Genomic DNA, 12,874 nt, shown 5'->3' with positions numbered 1-12,874 from the left:
GAGACATTCTTTTTTTGTTGTTGTTGTTGTTGTTTTTTGTTTTTCAAGATATGCCTGATTCATGAAGAAATGTATAATCAGATGTTTGTGCTTTTCTTGTGTTGGAGCATGATTTGGCTAAAGAGAGACGTAGCACTGCCTACTCTCTATGAAATGCTCTTACAGACATATGTGTTGACTTGGGGTGTGCTTCGACAGGCATGCTTGCGCAGTGGCAGTATCGTAGCCTATGAGGTTTATCCGAGGCGCGATCATTGCTGGTTGAAAACTTTACCCAATACCCTGCCAGAACGACTTGAAAAACAGTCGGTCTTGGCAATTTTTGTCGGTCTCTTTTGAGACTTTGTTTACCTGGTTTCAAAGAGAAGGTTGAATTGGTGAGAAGCTGTTCCGATGGCTTACCAATGCTTAGGCTGAGTCAGACTTTTGGTGGCTTTTTCTTGTGGCTGAGGCCAGGGAGAAGCTTTTGGTGTTTTGAAGGTGTCGCTGCGTCTGGTGCCATTTACCAGGGCAATGGGACGGGCCTGTCACGAGCATGGGCTCAGTCATCCGGGGAAGAAGCAGAAAAGAAGTACTTTATTCGTCTCCCACACACACACACTCACCATCATTTCCATGGTGAGAATGGCGATGTGTACCTATGGATTGCCAAATAGGTCCGGTTTGCGTTACCCAGAGTGCACCGCTTTGAATGACGTGAGACGAGAGACTGCATGAAACTTTGTACTGAGACATTCTTTTTTTGTTGTTGTTGTCTTTTGTTTTTCAAGATATGCCTGATTCATGAAGAAATGTATAATCAGATGTTTGTGCTTTTCTTGTGTTGGAGCATGATTTGGCTAAAGAGAGACGTAGCACTGCCTACTCTCTATGAAATGCTCTTACAGACATATGTGTTGACTTGGGGTGTGCTTCGACAGGCATGCTTGCGCAGTGGCAGTATCGTAGCCTATGAGGTTTATCCGAGGCGCGATCATTGCTGGTTGAAAACTTTACCCAATACCCCGCCAGAACGACTTGAAAAACAGTCGGTCTTGGCAATTTTTGTCGGTCTCTTTTGAGACTTTGTTTACCTGGTATCAAAGAGAAGGTTGAATTGGTGAGAGGCTGTTCCGATGGCTTACCAATGCTTAGGCTGAGTCAGACTTTTGGTGGCTTTCTTGTGGCTGAGGCCGGGGAGAAGCTTTTGGTGTTTTGAAGGTGTCGCTGCGTCTGGTGCCATTTACCAGGGCAATGGGACGGGCCTGTCACGAGCATGGGCTCAGTCATCCGGTGAAGAAGCAGAAAAGAAGTACTTTATTCGTCTCCCACACACACACACTCACCATCATTTCCATGGTGAGAATGGCGATGTGTACCTATGGATTGCCAAATAGGTCCGGTTTGCGTTACCCAGAGTGCACCGCTTTGAATGACGTGAGACGAGAGACTGCATGAAACTTTGTACTGAGACATTCTTTTTTTGTTGTTGTTGTCTTTTGTTTTTCAAGATATGCCTGATTCATGAAGAAATGTATAATCAGATGTTTGTGCTTTTCTTGTGTTGGAGCATGATTTGGCTAAAGAGAGACGTAGCACTGCCTACTCTCTATGAAATGCTCTTACAGACATATGTGTTGACTTGGGGTGTGCTTCGACAGGCATGTTTGCGCAGTGGCAGTATCGTAGCCTATGAGGTTTATCCGAGGCGCGATCATTGCTGGTTGAAAACTTTACCCAATACCCTGCCAGAACGACTTGAAAAACAGTCGGTCTTGGCAATTTTTGTCGGTCTCTTTTGAGGCTTTGTTTACCTGGTATCAAAGAGAAGGTTGAATTGGTGAGAGGCTGTTCCGATGGCTTACCAATGCTTAGGCTGAGTCAGACTTTTGGTGGCTTTTTCTTGTGGCTGAGGCCGGGGAGAAGCTTTTGGTGTTTTGAAGGTGTCGCTGCGTCTGGTGCCATTTACCAGGGCAATGGGACTGGCCTGTCACGAGCATGGGCTCAGTCATCCGGTGAAGAAGCAGAAAAGAAGTACTTTATTCGTCTCCCACACACACTCACCATCATTTCCATGGTGAGAATGGCGATGTGTACCTATGGATTGCCAAATAGGTCCGGTTTGCGTTACCCAGAGTGCACGGCTTTGAATGACGTGAGACGAGAGACTGCATGAAACTTTGTACTGAGACATTCTTTTTTTGTTGTTGTTGTCTTTTGTTTTTCAAGATATGCCTGATTCATGAAGAAATGTATAATCAGATGTTTGTGCTTTTCTTGTGTTGGAGCATGATTTGGCTAAAGAGAGACGTAGCACTGCCTACTCTCTATGAAATGCTCTTACAGACATATGTGTTGACTTGGGGTGTGCTTCGACAGGCATGCTTGCGCAGTGGCAGTATCGTAGCCTATGAGGTTTATCCGAGGCGCGATCATTGCTGGTTGAAAACTTTACCCAATACCCCGCCAGAACGACTTGAAAAACAGTCGGTCTTGGCAATTTTTGTCGGTCTCTTTTGAGACTTTGTTTACCTGGTATCAAAGAGAAGGTTGAATTGGTGAGAAGCTGTTCCGATGGCTTACCAATGCTTAGGCTGAGTCAGACTTTTGGTGGCTTTCTTGTGGCTGAGGCCGGGGAGAAGCTTTTGGTGTTTTGAAGGTGTCGCTGCGTCTGGTGCCATTTACCAGGGCAATGGGACTGGCCTGTCACGAGCATGGGCTCAGTCATCCGGTGAAGAAGCAGAAAAGAAGTACTTTATTCGTCTCCCACACACACACACTCACCATCATTTCCATGGTGAGAATGGCGATGTGTACCTATGGATTGCCAAATAGGTCCGGTTTGCGTTACCCAGAGTGCACCGCTTTGAATGACGTGAGACGAGAGACTGCATGAAACTTTGTACTGATACATTCTTTTTTTGTTGTTGTTGTTGTTGTCTTTTGTTTTTCAAGATATCCCTGATTCATGAAGAAATGTATAATCAGATGTTTGTGCTTTTCTTGTGTTGGAGCATGATTTGGCTAAAGAGAGACGTAGCACTGCCTACTCTCTATGAAATGCTCTTACAGACATATGTGTTGACTTGGGGTGTGCTTCGACAGGCATGCTTGCGCAGTGGCAGTATCGTAGCCTATGAGGTTTATCCGAGGCGCGATCATTGCTGGTTGAAAACTTTACCCAATACCCTGCCAGAACGACTTGAAAAACAGTCGGTCTTGGCAATTTTTGTCGGTCTCTTTTGAGACTTTGTTTACCTGGTATCAAAGAGAAGGTTGAATTGGTGAGAAGCTGTTCCGATGGCTTACCAATGCTTAGGCTGAGTCAGACTTTTGGTGGCTTTTTCTTGTGGCTGAGGCCGGGGAGAAGCTTTTGGTGTTTTGAAGGTGTACCTGCGTCTGGTGCCATTTTCCAGGGCAATGGGACGGGCCTGTCACGAGCATGGGCTCAGTCATCCGGTGAAGAAGCAGAAAAGAAGTACTTTATTCGTCTCCCACACACACACACTCACCATCATTTCCATGGTGAGAATGGCGATGTGTACCTATGGATTGCCAAATAGGTCCGGTTTGCGTTACCCAGAGTGCACCGCTTTGAATGACGTGAGACGAGAGACTGCATGAAACTTTGTACTGAGACATTCTTTTTTTGTTGTTGTTGTTGTTGTTGTTTTTTGTTTTTCAAGATATGCCTGATTCATGAAGAAATGTATAATCAGATGTTTGTGCTTTTCTTGTGTTGGAGCATGATTTGGCTAAAGAGAGACGTAGCACTGCCTACTCTCTATGAAATGCTCTTACAGACATATGTGTTGACTTGGGGTGTGCTTCGACAGGCATGCTTGCGCAGTGGCAGTATCGTAGCCTATGAGGTTTATCCGAGGCGCGATCATTGCTGGTTGAAAACTTTACCCAATACCCCGCCAGAACGACTTGAAAAACAGTCGGTCTTGGCAATTTTTGTCGGTCTCTTTTGAGACTTTGTTTACCTGGTTTCAAAGAGAAGGTTGAATTGGTGAGAAGCTGTTCCGATGGCTTACCAATGCTTAGGCTGAGTCAGACTTTTGGTGGCTTTTTCTTGTGGCTGAGGCCGGGGAGAAGCTTTTGGTGTTTTGAAGGTGTCGCTGTGTCTGGTGCCATTTACCAGGGCAATGGGACGGGCCTGTCACGAGCATGGGCTCAGTCATCCGGTGAAGAAGCAGAAAAGAAGTACTTTATTCGTCTCCCACACACACACACTCACCATCATTTCCATGGTGAGAATGGCGATGTGTACCTATGGATTGCCAAATAGGTCCGGTTTGCGTTACCCAGAGTGCACCGCTTTGAATGACGTGAGACGAGAGACTGCATGAAACTTTGTACTGAGACATTCTTTTTTTGTTGTTGTTGTTGTTGTTGTTTTTTGTTTTTCAAGATATGCCTGATTCATGAAGAAATGTATAATCAGATGTTTGTGCTTTTCTTGTGTTGGAGCATGATTTGGCTAAAGAGAGACGTAGCACTGCCTACTCTCTATGAAATGCTCTTACAGACATATGTGATGACTTGGGGTGTGCTTCGACAGGCATGCTTGCGCAGTGGCAGTATCGTAGCCTATGAGGTTTATCCGAGGCGCGGTCATTGCTGGTTGATAACTTTACCCAATACCCCGCCAGAACGACTTGAAAAACAGTCGGTCTTGGCAATTTTTGTCGGTCTCTTTTGAGACTTTGTTTACCTGGTTTCAAAGAGAAGGTTGAATTGGTGAGAAGCTGTTCCGATGGCTTACCAATGCTTAGGCTGAGTCAGACTTTTGGTGGTTTTCTTGTGGCTGAGGCCGGGGAGAAGCTTTTGGTGTTTTGAAGGTGTCGCTGCGTCTGGTGCCATTTACCAGGGCAATGGGACTGGCCTGTCACGAGCATGGGCTCAGTCATCCGGTGAAGAAGCAGAAAAGAAGTACTTTATTCGTCTCCCACACACACACACTCACCATCATTTCCATGGTGAGAATGGCGATGTGTACCTATGGATTGCCAAATAGGTCCGGTTTGCGTTACCCAGAGTGCACCGCTTTGAATGACGTGAGACGAGAGACTGCATGAAACTTTGTACTGAGACATTCTTTTTTTGTTGTTGTTGTCTTTTGTTTTTCAAGATATGCCTGATTCATGAAGAAATGTATAATCAGATGTTTGTGCTTTTCTTGTGTTGGAGCATGATTTGGCTAAAGAGAGACGTAGCACTGCCTACTCTCTATGAAATGCTCTTACAGACATATGTGTTGACTTGGGGTGTGCTTCGACAGGCATGCTTGCGCAGTGGCAGTATCGTAGCCTATGAGGTTTATCCGAGGCGCGATCATTGCTGGTTGAAAACTTTACCCAATACCCCGCCAGAACGACTTGAAAAACAGTCGGTCTTGGCAATTTTTGTCGGTCTCTTTTGAGACTTTGTTTACCTGGTTTCAAAGAGAAGGTTGAATTGGTGAGAAGCTGTTCCGATGGCTTACCAATGCTTAGGCTGAGTCAGACTTTTGGTGGCTTTTTCTTGTGGCTGAGGCCGGGGAGAAGCTTTTGGTGTTTTGAAGGTGTCGCTGTGTCTGGTGCCATTTACCAGGGCAATGGGACGGGCCTGTCACGAGCATGGGCTCAGTCATCCGGTGAAGAAGCAGAAAAGAAGTACTTTATTCGTCTCCCACACACACACACTCACCATCATTTCCATGGTGAGAATGGCGATGTGTACCTATGGATTGCCAAATAGGTCCGGTTTGCGTTACCCAGAGTGCACGGCTTTGAATGACGTGAGACGAGAGACTGCATGAAACTTTGTACTGAGACATTCTTTTTTTGTTGTTGTTGTTGTTGTTTTTTGTTTTTCAAGATATGCCTGATTCATGAAGAAATGTATAATCAGATGTTTGTGCTTTTCTTGTGTTGGAGCATGATTTGGCTAAAGAGAGACGTAGCACTGCCTACTCTCTATGAAATGCTCTTACAGACATATGTGTTGACTTGGGGTGTGCTTCGACAGGCATGCTTGCGCAGTGGCAGTATCGTAGCCTATGAGGTTTATCCGAGGCGCGATCATTGCTGGTTGAAAACTTTACCCAATACCCTGCCAGAACGACTTGAAAAACAGTCGGTCTTGGCAATTTTTGTCGGTCTCTTTTGAGACTTTGTTTACCTGGTTTCAAAGAGAAGGTTGAATTGGTGAGAAGCTGTTCCGATGGCTTACCAATGCTTAGGCTGAGTCAGACTTTTGGTGGCTTTTTCTTGTGGCTGAGGCCGGGGAGAAGCTTTTGGTGTTTTGAAGGTGTCGCTGCGTCTGGTGCCATTTACCAGGGCAATGGGACTGGCCTGTCACGAGCATGGGCTCAGTCATCCGGTGAAGAAGCAGAAAAGAAGTACTTTATTCGTCTCCCACACACACACACTCACCATCATTTCCATGGTGAGAATGGCGATGTGTACCTATGGATTGCCAAATAGGTCCGGTTTGCGTTACCCAGAGTGCACCGCTTTGAATGACGTGAGACGAGAGACTGCATGAAACTTTGTACTGAGACATTCTTTTTTTGTTGTTGTTGTCTTTTGTTTTTCAAGATATGCCTGATTCATGAAGAAATGTATAATCAGATGTTTGTGCTTTTCTTGTGTTGGAGCATGATTTGGCTAAAGAGAGACGTAGCACTGCCTACTCTCTATGAAATGCTCTTACAGACATATGTGTTGACTTGGGGTGTGCTTCGACAGGCATGCTTGCGCAGTGGCAGTATCGTAGCCTATGAGGTTTATCCGAGGCGCGATCATTGCTGGTTGAAAACTTTACCCAATACCCTGCCAGAACGACTTGAAAAACAGTCGGTCTTGGCAATTTTTGTCGGTCTCTTTTGAGACTTTGTTTACCTGGTTTCAAAGAGAAGGTTGAATTGGTGAGAAGCTGTTCCGATGGCTTACCAATGCTTAGGCTGAGTCAGACTTTTGGTGGCTTTTTCTTGTGGCTGAGGCCGGGGAGAAGCTTTTGGTGTTTTGAAGGTGTCGCTGCGTCTGGTGCCATTTACCAGGGCAATGGGACTGGCCTGTCACGAGCATGGGCTCAGTCATCCGGTGAAGAAGCAGAAAAGAAGTACTTTATTCGTCTCCCACACACACACACTCACCATCATTTCCATGGTGAGAATGGCGATGTGTACCTATGGATTGCCAAATAGGTCCGGTTTGCGTTACCCAGAGTGCACGGCTTTGAATGACGTGAGACGAGAGACTGCATGAAACTTTGTACTGAGACATTCTTTTTTTGTTGTTGTTGTCTTTTGTTTTTCAAGATATGCCTGATTCATGAAGAAATGTATAATCAGATGTTTGTGCTTTTCTTGTGTTGGAGCATGATTTGGCTAAAGAGAGACGTAGCACTGCCTACTCTCTATGAAATGCTCTTACAGACATATGTGTTGACTTGGGGTGTGCTTCGACAGGCATGCTTGCGTAGTGGCAGTATCGTAGCCTATGAGGTTTATCCGAGGCGCGATCATTGCTGGTTGAAAACTTTACCCAATACCCCGCCAGAACGACTTGAAAAACAGTCGGTCTTGGCAATTTTTGTCGGTCTCTTTTGAGACTTTGTTTACCTGGTTTCAAAGAGAAGGTTGAATTGGTGAGAAGCTGTTCCGATGGCTTACCAATGCTTAGGCTGAGTCAGACTTTTGGTGGCTTTCTTGTGGCTGAGGCCGGGGAGAAGCTTTTGGTGTTTTGAAGGTGTCGCTGCGTCTGGTGCCATTTACCAGGGCAATGGGACTGGCCTGTCACGAGCATGGGCTCAGTCATCCGGTGAAGAAGCAGAAAAGAAGTACTTTATTCGTCTCCCACACACACACTCACCATCATTTCCATGGTGAGAATGGCGATGTGTACCTATGGATTGCCAAATAGGTCCGGTTTGCGTTACCCAGAGTGCACCGCTTTGAATGACGTGAGACGAGAGACTGCATGAAACTTTGTACTGAGACATTCTTTTTTTGTTGTTGTTGTTGTTGTTTTTTGTTTTTCAAGATATGCCTGATTCATGAAGAAATGTATAATCAGATGTTTGTGCTTTTCTTGTGTTGGAGCATGATTTGGCTAAAGAGAGACGTAGCACTGCCTACTCTCTATGAAATGCTCTTACAGACATATGTGTTGACTTGGGGTGTGCTTCGACAGGCATGCTTGCGCAGTGGCAGTATCGTAGCCTATGAGGTTTATCCGAGGCGCGATCATTGCTGGTTGAAAACTTTACCCAATACCCCGCCAGAACGACTTGAAAAACAGTCGGTCTTGGCAATTTTTGTCGGTCTCTTTTGAGACTTTGTTTACCTGGTATCAAAGAGAAGGTTGAATTGGTGAGAGGCTGTTCCGATGGCTTACCAATGCTTAGGCTGAGTCAGACTTTTGGTGGCTTTTTCTTGTGGCTGAGGCCGGGGAGAAGCTTTTGGTGTTTTGAAGGTGTCGCTGCGTCTGGTGCCATTTACCTGGGCAATGGGACTGGCCTGTCACGAGCATGGGCTCAGTCATCCGGTGAAGAAGCAGAAAAGAAGTACTTTATTCGTCTCCCACACACACACACTCACCATCATTTCCATGGTGAGAATGGCGATGTGTACCTATGGATTGCCAAATAGGTCCGCTTTGCGTTACCCAGAGTGCACCGCTTTGAATGACGTGAGACGAGAGACTGCATGAAACTTTGTACTGAGACATTCTTTTTTTGTTGTTGTTGTTTTTTGTTTTTCAAGATATGCCTGATTCATGAAGAAATGTATAATCAGATGTTTGTGCTTTTCTTGTGTTGGAGCATGATTTGGCTAAAGAGAGACGTAGCACTGCCTACTCTCTATGAAATGCTCTTACAGACATATGTGTTGACTTGGGGTGTGCTTCGACAGGCATGCTTGCGCAGTGGCAGTATTGTAGCCTATGAGGTTTATCCGAGGCGCGATCATTGCTGGTTGAAAACTTTACCCAATACCCTGCCAGAACGACTTGAAAAACAGTCGGTCTTGGCAATTTTTGTCGGTCTCTTTTGAGACTTTGTTTACCTGGTTTCAAAGAGAAGGTTGAATTGGTGAGAAGCTGTTCCGATGGCTTACCAATGCTTAGGCTGAGTCAGACTTTTGGTGGCTTTTTCTTGTGGCTGAGGCCAGGGAGAAGCTTTTGGTGTTTTGAAGGTGTACCTGCGTCTGGTGCCATTTACCAGGGCAATGGGACGGGCCTGTCACGAGCATGGGCTCAGTCATCCGGGGAAGAAGCAGAAAAGAAGTACTTTATTCGTCTCCCACACACACACACTCACCATCATTTCCATGGTGAGAATGGCGATGTGTACCTATGGATTGCCAAATAGGTCCGGTTTGCGTTACCCAGAGTGCACCGCTTTGAATGACGTGAGACGAGAGACTGCATGAAACTTTGTACTGAGACATTCTTTTTTTGTTGTTGTTGTCTTTTGTTTTTCAAGATATGCCTGATTCATGAAGAAATGTATAATCAGATGTTTGTGCTTTTCTTGTGTTGGAGCATGATTTGGCTAAAGAGAGACGTAGCACTGCCTACTCTCTATGAAATGCTCTTACAGACATATGTGTTGACTTGGGGTGTGCTTCGACAGGCATGCTTGCGCAGTGGTAGTATCGTAGCCTATGAGGTTTATCCGAGGCGCGATCATTGCTGGTTGAAAACTTTACCCAATACCCCGCCAGAACGACTTGAAAAACAGTCGGTCTTGGCAATTTTTGTCGGTCTCTTTTGAGACTTTGTTTACCTGGTATCAAAGAGAAGGTTGAATTGGTGAGAGGCTGTTCCGATGGCTTACCAATGCTTAGGCTGAGTCAGACTTTTGGTGGCTTTCTTGTGGCTGAGGCCGGGGAGAAGCTTTTGGTGTTTTGAAGGTGTCGCTGCGTCTGGTGCCATTTACCAGGGCAATGGGACGGGCCTGTCACGAGCATGGGCTCAGTCATCCGGTGAAGAAGCAGAAAAGAAGTACTTTATTCGTCTCCCACACACACACACTCACCATCATTTCCATGGTGAGAATGGCGATGTGTACCTATGGATTGCCAAATAGGTCCGGTTTGCGTTACCCAGAGTGCACGGCTTTGAATGACGTGAGACGAGAGACTGCATGAAACTTTGTACTGAGACATTCTTTTTTTGTTGTTGTTGTTGTTGTTTTTTGTTTTTCAAGATATGCCTGATTCATGAAGAAATGTATAATCAGATGTTTGTGCTTTTCTTGTGTTGGAGCATGATTTGGCTAAAGAGAGACGTAGCACTGCCTACTCTCTATGAAATGCTCTTACAGACATATGTGTTGACTTGGGGTGTGCTTCGACAGGCATGCTTGCGCAGTGGCAGTATCGTAGCCTATGAGGTTTATCCGAGGCGCGATCATTGCTGGTTGAAAACTTTACCCAATACCCCGCCAGAACGACTTGAAAAACAGTCGGTCTTGGCAATTTTTGTCGGTCTCTTTTGAGACTTTGTTTACCTGGTATCAAAGAGAAGGTTGAATTGGTGAGAAGCTGTTCCGATGGCTTACCAATGCTTAGGCTGAGTCAGACTTTTGGTGGCTTTTTCTTGTGGCTGAGGCCGGGGAGAAGCTTTTGGTGTTTTGAAGGTGTCGCTGCGTCTGGTGCCATTTACCTGGGCAATGGGACTGGCCTGTCACGAGCATGGGCTCAGTCATCCGGTGAAGAAGCAGAAAAGAAGTACTTTATTCGTCTCCCACACACACACACTCACCATCATTTCCATGGTGAGAATGGCGATGTGTACCTATGGATTGCCAAATAGGTCCGCTTTGCGTTACCCAGAGTGCACCGCTTTGAATGACGTGAGACGAGAGACTGCATGAAACTTTGTACTGAGACATTCTTTTTTTGTTGTTGTTGTTGTTGTCTTTTGTTTTTCAAGATATGCCTGATTCATGAAGAAATGTATAATCAAATGTTTGTGCTTTTCTTGTGTTGGAGCATGATTTGGCTAAAGAGAGACGTAGCACTGCCTACTCTCTATGAAATGCTCTTACAGACATATGTGTTGACTTGGGGTGTGCTTCGACAGGCATGCTTGCGCAGTGGCAGTATCGTAGCCTATGAGGTTTATCCGAGGCGCGATCATTGCTGGTTGAAAACTTTACCCAATACCCCGCCAGAACGACTTGAAAAACAGTCGGTCTTGGCAATTTTTGTCGGTCTCTTTTGAGACTTTGTTTACCTGGTTTCAAAGAGAAGGTTGAATTGGTGAGAAGCTGTTCCGATGGCTTACCAATGCTTAGGCTGAGTCAGACTTTTGGTGGCTTTTTCTTGTGGCTGAGGCCGGGGAGAAGCTTTTGGTGTTTTGAAGGTGTCGCTGCGTCTGGTGCCATTTACCAGGGCAATGGGACTGGCCTGTCACGAGCATGGGCTCAGTCATCCGGTGAAGAAGCAGAAAAGAAGTACTTTATTCGTCTCCCACACACACACACTCACCATCATTTCCATGGTGAGAATGGCGATGTGTACCTATGGATTGCCAAATAGGTCCGGTTTGCGTTACCCAGAGTGCACCGCTTTGAATGACGTGAGACGAGAGACTGCATGAAACTTTGTACTGAGACATTCTTTTTTTGTTGTTGTTGTTGTTGTCTTTTGTTTTTCAAGATATGCCTGATTCATGAAGAAATGTATAATCAGATGTTTGTGCTTTTCTTGTGTTGGAGCATGATTTGGCTAAAGAGAGACGTAGCACTGCCTACTCTCTATGAAATGCTCTTACAGACATATGTGTTGACTTGGGGTGTGCTTCGACAGGCATGCTTGCGCAGTGGCAGTATCGTAGCCTATGAGGTTTATCCGAGGCGCGATCATTGCTGGTTGAAAACTTTACCCAATACCCCGCCAGAACGACTTGAAAAACAGTCGGTCTTGGCAATTTTTGTCGGTCTCTTTTGAGACTTTGTTTACCTGGTTTCAAAGAGAAGGTTGAATTGGTGAGAAGCTGTTCCGATGGCTTACCAATGCTTAGGCTGAGTCAGACTTTTGGTGGCTTTTTCTTGTGGCTGAGGCCGGGGAGAAGCTTTTGGTGTTTTGAAGGTGTCGCTGCGTCTGGTGCCATTTACCAGGGCAATGGGACGGGCCTGTCACGAGCATGGGCTCAGTCATCCGGTGAAGAAGCAGAAAAGAAGTACTTTATTCGTCTCCCACACACACACACTCACCATCATTTCCATGGTGAGAATGGCGATGTGTACCTATGGATTGCCAAATAGGTCCGGTTTGCGTTACCCAGAGTGCACCGCTTTGAATGACGTGAGACGAGAGACTGCATGAAACTTTGTACTGAGACATTCTTTTTTTGTTGTTGTTGTTGTTGTTTTTTGTTTTTCAAGATATGCCTGATTCATGAAGAAATGTATAATCAGATGTTTGTGCTTTTCTTGTGTTGGAGCATGATTTGGCTAAAGAGAGACGTAGCACTGCCTACTCTCTATGAAGTGCTCTTACAGACATATGTGTTGACTTGGGGTGTGCTTCGACAGGCATGCTTGCGCAGTGGCAGTATCGTAGCCTATGAGGTTTATCCGAGGCGCGATCATTGCTGGTTGAAAACTTTACCCAATACCCTGCCAGAACGACTTGAAAAACAGTCGGTCTTGGCAATTTTTGTCGGTCTCTTTCGAGGCTTTGTTTACCTGGTATCAAAGAGAAGGTTGAATTGGTGAGAAGCTGTTCCGATGGCTTACCAATGCTTAGGCTGAGTCAGACTTTTGGTGGCTTTCTTGTGGCTGAGGCCGGGGAGAAGCTTTTGGTGTTTTGAAGGTGTCGCTGCGTCTGGTGCCATTTACCAGGGCAATGGGACTGGCCTGTCACGAGCATGGGCTCAGTCATCCGGTGAAG

General features: G+C 45.8%; 18 non-coding genes across 18 annotated transcripts; all 18 read left to right on the top strand.

Annotated features, from left to right (window-relative positions):
* Window positions 1-200: 200 nt before the first annotated feature.
* Window positions 201-341, top strand: LOC115806286 (U4 spliceosomal RNA). The gene has a single exon (XR_004025186.1). It is a non-coding gene; the product is annotated as a U4 spliceosomal RNA (small nuclear RNA).
* Window positions 342-922: 581 nt separating this feature from the next.
* LOC115806270 (U4 spliceosomal RNA) lies at window positions 923-1,063 on the top strand. Its single transcript, XR_004025170.1, has one exon. It is a non-coding gene; the product is annotated as a U4 spliceosomal RNA (small nuclear RNA).
* Window positions 1,064-1,642: 579 nt separating this feature from the next.
* LOC115806294 (U4 spliceosomal RNA) lies at window positions 1,643-1,783 on the top strand. The gene has a single exon (XR_004025192.1). It is a non-coding gene; the product is annotated as a U4 spliceosomal RNA (small nuclear RNA).
* Window positions 1,784-2,360: 577 nt separating this feature from the next.
* On the top strand, window positions 2,361-2,501 carry LOC115806269 (U4 spliceosomal RNA). Its single transcript, XR_004025169.1, has one exon. It is a non-coding gene; the product is annotated as a U4 spliceosomal RNA (small nuclear RNA).
* Window positions 2,502-3,086: 585 nt separating this feature from the next.
* LOC115806285 (U4 spliceosomal RNA) lies at window positions 3,087-3,227 on the top strand. Its single transcript, XR_004025185.1, has one exon. It is a non-coding gene; the product is annotated as a U4 spliceosomal RNA (small nuclear RNA).
* A 590-nt stretch (window positions 3,228-3,817) lies between these two features.
* On the top strand, window positions 3,818-3,958 carry LOC115806267 (U4 spliceosomal RNA). The gene has a single exon (XR_004025167.1). It is a non-coding gene; the product is annotated as a U4 spliceosomal RNA (small nuclear RNA).
* A 590-nt stretch (window positions 3,959-4,548) lies between these two features.
* On the top strand, window positions 4,549-4,689 carry LOC115806212 (U4 spliceosomal RNA). The gene has a single exon (XR_004025117.1). It is a non-coding gene; the product is annotated as a U4 spliceosomal RNA (small nuclear RNA).
* Window positions 4,690-5,268: 579 nt separating this feature from the next.
* Window positions 5,269-5,409, top strand: LOC115806266 (U4 spliceosomal RNA). The gene has a single exon (XR_004025166.1). It is a non-coding gene; the product is annotated as a U4 spliceosomal RNA (small nuclear RNA).
* Window positions 5,410-5,996: 587 nt separating this feature from the next.
* Window positions 5,997-6,137, top strand: LOC115806284 (U4 spliceosomal RNA). The gene has a single exon (XR_004025184.1). It is a non-coding gene; the product is annotated as a U4 spliceosomal RNA (small nuclear RNA).
* Window positions 6,138-6,718: 581 nt separating this feature from the next.
* Window positions 6,719-6,859, top strand: LOC115806283 (U4 spliceosomal RNA). Its single transcript, XR_004025183.1, has one exon. It is a non-coding gene; the product is annotated as a U4 spliceosomal RNA (small nuclear RNA).
* Window positions 6,860-7,440: 581 nt separating this feature from the next.
* LOC115806288 (U4 spliceosomal RNA) lies at window positions 7,441-7,581 on the top strand. The gene has a single exon (XR_004025188.1). It is a non-coding gene; the product is annotated as a U4 spliceosomal RNA (small nuclear RNA).
* A 583-nt stretch (window positions 7,582-8,164) lies between these two features.
* Window positions 8,165-8,305, top strand: LOC115806265 (U4 spliceosomal RNA). Its single transcript, XR_004025165.1, has one exon. It is a non-coding gene; the product is annotated as a U4 spliceosomal RNA (small nuclear RNA).
* A 581-nt stretch (window positions 8,306-8,886) lies between these two features.
* LOC115806296 (U4 spliceosomal RNA) lies at window positions 8,887-9,027 on the top strand. Its single transcript, XR_004025194.1, has one exon. It is a non-coding gene; the product is annotated as a U4 spliceosomal RNA (small nuclear RNA).
* A 581-nt stretch (window positions 9,028-9,608) lies between these two features.
* On the top strand, window positions 9,609-9,749 carry LOC115806277 (U4 spliceosomal RNA). The gene has a single exon (XR_004025177.1). It is a non-coding gene; the product is annotated as a U4 spliceosomal RNA (small nuclear RNA).
* Window positions 9,750-10,334: 585 nt separating this feature from the next.
* Window positions 10,335-10,475, top strand: LOC115806263 (U4 spliceosomal RNA). Its single transcript, XR_004025164.1, has one exon. It is a non-coding gene; the product is annotated as a U4 spliceosomal RNA (small nuclear RNA).
* A 587-nt stretch (window positions 10,476-11,062) lies between these two features.
* LOC115806262 (U4 spliceosomal RNA) lies at window positions 11,063-11,203 on the top strand. The gene has a single exon (XR_004025163.1). It is a non-coding gene; the product is annotated as a U4 spliceosomal RNA (small nuclear RNA).
* A 587-nt stretch (window positions 11,204-11,790) lies between these two features.
* Window positions 11,791-11,931, top strand: LOC115806261 (U4 spliceosomal RNA). The gene has a single exon (XR_004025162.1). It is a non-coding gene; the product is annotated as a U4 spliceosomal RNA (small nuclear RNA).
* A 587-nt stretch (window positions 11,932-12,518) lies between these two features.
* LOC115806295 (U4 spliceosomal RNA) lies at window positions 12,519-12,659 on the top strand. Its single transcript, XR_004025193.1, has one exon. It is a non-coding gene; the product is annotated as a U4 spliceosomal RNA (small nuclear RNA).
* Window positions 12,660-12,874: the final 215 nt, after the last annotated feature.

Source organism: Chanos chanos, chromosome 2 (assembly GCF_902362185.1).
Source record: "Chanos chanos chromosome 2, fChaCha1.1, whole genome shotgun sequence".
Lineage (NCBI taxonomy): Eukaryota > Metazoa > Chordata > Actinopteri > Gonorynchiformes > Chanidae > Chanos > Chanos chanos.
Note: the sequence above shows the minus strand (reverse complement) of the source record. Positions and strands in the feature narration are given on the sequence as shown.